This window comes from Oreochromis aureus, linkage group 9, assembly GCF_013358895.1.
Source record: "Oreochromis aureus strain Israel breed Guangdong linkage group 9, ZZ_aureus, whole genome shotgun sequence".
In the NCBI taxonomy this organism is placed as follows: domain Eukaryota; kingdom Metazoa; phylum Chordata; class Actinopteri; order Cichliformes; family Cichlidae; genus Oreochromis; species Oreochromis aureus.
This window is the reverse complement of record NC_052950.1, coordinates 12800171-12804654: the sequence shown is the minus strand read 5'-3', so window position 1 is coordinate 12804654 and position 4484 is coordinate 12800171. Positions and strand designations below refer to the sequence as shown.

Genomic DNA, 4484 nt, shown 5'->3' with positions numbered 1-4484 from the left:
TTTGATAAGAACTTTCCAAAAATCTCATCCAATTAATTCGCCTTTACAGATTGTATGACTGTCACTTTTAAAGTTTATTGTCCAACTTTCTGTGAGGAAACACTCAACTTCTCCCAGCGTGTTGAGCTAATGATTAGTTGGTGTTTTTCTCCAAACACTCTCACTCTTCTCTCAACGTGTTCACATTAAACTGTGAACATCACCGAGTAGAGCAGCAGAAGACCTCATTCAGGAGCTAAACTCAAGATTAACTGAACTCACATTAAAGTTTGCTCGGTGGTTACCTTTAGATGAGCCCACGAACCGAGAGATACTCTACTGTGGCAACACCACCAGTTTATAAAGAAAAAGAGACGACAAAGAAAAGTTTTTATTTTTTCCCAGAAAGAGCAGCAAAACAAACTCAGTGAGGAAGAGGGAAACTTCTCAGACAGACCCAGACCCCTGCACAAAGTACTTTTCAGACAAACTCATACAGGATTCTCAGCCTCCATCTGGGGGAGCCCCATCTGGTGCTTCTCCTGCTGGGATGGACAGGTGGATGTCGCTGAGATGTGTGGCCTCAGGTCTTTGTTACTCTTCCCTTCATAATCAAGTACAACTGTGACAAAGAAACACACACACACTCTCTCTAAAAGACACACCACAAGATGATTGCAGGATTATGCATCTGTGGATTTATCCTCATGTGCAGTGGTTATTTGTAAAAATAAATAAATCAGGAGACATAGTGAGGCGTAGACTGTGAGCTTGACATGGTGTCTCATACTGTGATTGTGAATATCGAGGATTGTAGCTCAAGTTAACATGGAAAGATAGAGGTCTAAAGTCTCTAAAACATTTGGATGTTCAGTCTCTGACAGAAGGATTTGAGACATGTAGAAAGTTTTGAATTGGTGAAACTAATATTGTATTTACAGTTTCTCATACACAAGGCAGATAATATCCTTCATGTCCATTATTTTTTTACAAATACTGGAAGATACAACTGAAACAAAACAAATTTTCATGACTTCATCTCTTAATATTTTTGGATAGACTAAAATGTATTTACAATAGCCAAAGTCGACTGAATTCAATTTTTTTTTTAGTCCGATGATTAAAAATAAAGGGCCGAAAATTCACCATGTTCCTTTCATTTACTGAAAGAGACTGTTATGTTGAGCTACATGAAAAAAAGAAGATTAAAATGTAATACAAAGAATGCTGATATAAATGACAATATTTGTAGTTAAAGGATCATTAGCTGCTGGCAAGGCTCTCCACTTGCTCCTTCAAAACTTGTATTGTGAAGCCCGGAGTTGTTGTGTTGTGCATTCATACACCGGGGTTGAATTCATAATTGCGGTTGCCTGGTGGCATCGACCAGCCAAGCGTCTGTGGTGAGGTGGGGAAGGTCCATTGAGGTCCAGCCACAAAATTATCCACAAGATGAGGATAGGGGCCCTGATAATTTGCACCATTTGTGATTAAGTTTACATCCAGGTGCTGGGTGTACTCCTGCCTGAGTGGGGGCTGTCCCTCTCCCTGAAACTGAATCACAGACAGGTGGACTGTCAGTAAAACGAGAATACTTCTAAAATTCTTGTTTTAAATTATTGCCATTACATTTCAGTAAATACAATCAATTCCCCAGATAATGACAGAATCAGAAACAGTGCTTTTTAATTATAGGAGATACTTACATGAAGTGGGACGCCCTGATTCACATGCTGAGGATGTGACCTCCTCCTAAACTTACTCCGTCTGTTTTGAAACCAAGTTTTTACCTAAAGATGGAAGAAAACAGAAAACATTTAATCAGTACAATGGAGCCAAAATTTATTTTTCTTCTGTTGTAGTAAGTTGAAAAACACTCACCTGTTTATAAGTCAGTCCTGTCATCTCTGCCAGCTGTTTCATCTCTCTTGGGTCACAGTAATGTTTCAAATTAAACTGATGGACAAGAATATTCAACTGTCTCTCTGTGAACACCACCCAGGCCTTTCCTTTAGGTTTCTCTGGAGCAGTGCTGGGATCGTGCAGAGTGGCAGTGATGTTACCATCCTGGCTTCTTGGGACAGCAAAATCTTGTTTCTCCTCTGAGACTGAGCTGGAAACTGCCTCAGAAGTATCATTGGTTTTATCACACAGCTCTTTTTACAGAATATCTACTCAAGCTGGCTTTAAGTGTGGGGTGAGGGGCTGATGACTCCTGAGCTGCTTTTTCTTCTTCTCTGCTCCATCTGTGGAGAGGGAAAAGTAACAGAGCCCCCCAAGAACACAATAACCGACTTAAGCTTAAGTTTAGCCGTCCACAGGAATTGTAATGTCAGTGAAATAGATTCAGTTTTGTTTGGTGACTTTTTGGAGTCCTGAAGTAGTACTGTAGTTCTGTTTATCTAGATTGTTGCCCATGTGGCAGCACGAGGTGGAAAGAAAGTAAATACTTTTCACAGTTTTAAAAGACAACACCACCCTGGGAATTTCACCCAGAGAATACTGGAAGTAACACTAAATCACCAAAAAGGCACTTAGGTTCGCTATACTCAGTACAGAGACGAGGTTCAATGATAAACAACTTGACAATTTATTAATAATTATTTAAAACACCATATAAAAGCACAATCATAAATATTCATGTACAAATATGCTTAAAAAGGTATTCAGAGCTGAGGCTTACCAGTGGAGGGGCAGGGATGCCACACACAAACAAAAAAAGAAAACACACCAAGACACAAGTGCAGCACACAATCACACACTCACACTAATAAACCAAACAAGGCAGGTGTGTACATGCAAAGGGTCCCACCACCAAGGCACCCTAGTCTCCTCCACGTCGGCACTCCGCATCTGAATAAAAGAAACAAAGGAAATTTTAATATATTACAACAAAACTAATATGTAGCGCTGGGGGATAACCCAACTGCAAGACCACACTGGTGATCTGCAGCTAGAAAAAGGGCCTCCCACCAGTGGCGTAACAAAAATCCAAACTGCAAATCAAAACAGAAAACCAACATACAATCTGGATAAAACTTTAAAATCTGAAGCAAACGGAATCGCCGTATTGCTCCAACTTGCCGTCTGCACGACTACAAGTTAACGGTCAATCAATATGCACGCCAGCTGACTCCCATAACCGGCAGGCATATGGCTGCTGTCCACGCCGACGTCCACTGTAAAAGCTGGCAGCAGCAGGAAAAGAAATCTCGCAACGGGAACAGACGGTAAAAGCACAGCAAAGCAAAGCAAAGCAGCAGCACTTCAGTTTGCGTAGCTTGGCGCAAAACTAAGGCCCACACTTCCTGCAAAGTATAATAAATAATTACTATAAAAGAACAATAGAAGGCAGAGAGCGTAGTAAAAGTTGATTACGTACCGAGTAAGCCGTGTCATAAAACGTGAGCAGAATGGCTCAGAGGCTTCTACAGCTACGACCAGCCGCGATGGAGGCTTCTGAAGAGTAACCCGCAAATGATCTCTACAACACCAAAGGGAAGTCTGGTGACCAAAAAGGAGATCACAGGTAAGCGATCCAGGGACGCTCAAATGGCCACTATTTATACTAGCGCCCCCTAATGCGCCAGGCTGAAAGTGGGTTGGACCGAGGGATAACATTCATCCAGCCACACCCAGTTTTGTAAATAAGTCTCGACAGTAAATCGGAACAAGATGGACTTGTGATGTGTTTCTCAGAGTAACAAAAGTTTTCCTCAGCAGCAAAGTCTGTTTTTAGAAATCACGCCTGACTCAAAATGAAATCCACAAACTTTTATTAACATTTTAATGTAGGAACTGTTTTCTTTCTACTGAACTACATCCACCAGCTGTATCAGTGTGCAGGAGGAAGCACACATCAGCCTGTGATGAGAGACTTGAGCTCAAAACAGGTCAAACTCTTCCTTTGGTTGGTGGGTGTGACATGACACAGCGAGATTTCTGAGTCTTTTTTAACAGCATTTAACAGAAGCAGTATTTCATTCTACCACTGTCCTCATTAAAGGAAAATTCATTGCAGATAAATGCATTGGTGACTTTGAAAGAGTTATAACAACATATATAAGAAGTGGACTTTATCAGTCAGCTACACATGAAGTCCTCTACCACACCACCCTCAGAAAACCACACTGATTCCTCTTCAGCCTCCTTTAATTGACCTAAACTGCCACACTGTTTTCACACATAAACATGTTAAAACTGCTCACAAGAATTATTTTGGTGAGGACATCACTGGCTCCCTCACTGGTGTGCTCATGTTTGAGCAGCACTTAGCAGCTAATTACTGAAATGTACTTACTCCATGTTTGCATCAATTAATGCAGTATTAGATCACCCAAAGAACTTTCCACTCACATAGAGCATTTTTGCAAATGCATCCTCACGTTAATTTGACCTGCAGGTGTTCAGTTGCACCTCTGTGTAAACCCCCACAGCAGCTTGTTGAGGCAAAAACAAGGTTTTCACACTTGGACAGACCATTAAAAAAACTCTGACACTGAATA

The 4484-nt window shown here is 41.1% G+C and overlaps 1 long non-coding RNA gene across 1 annotated transcript; it reads right to left on the bottom strand.

The window, feature by feature from the left end:
- Nucleotides 1–694: 694 nt before the first annotated feature.
- LOC120441910 lies at nucleotides 695–3507 on the bottom strand. Its single transcript, XR_005614371.1, has 4 exons — nucleotides 3362–3507; nucleotides 1861–3287; nucleotides 1686–1769; nucleotides 695–1533 (listed from the first exon to the last, which is right to left on the bottom strand). It is a non-coding gene; the product is annotated as an uncharacterized LOC120441910 (long non-coding RNA).
- Nucleotides 3508–4484: the final 977 nt, after the last annotated feature.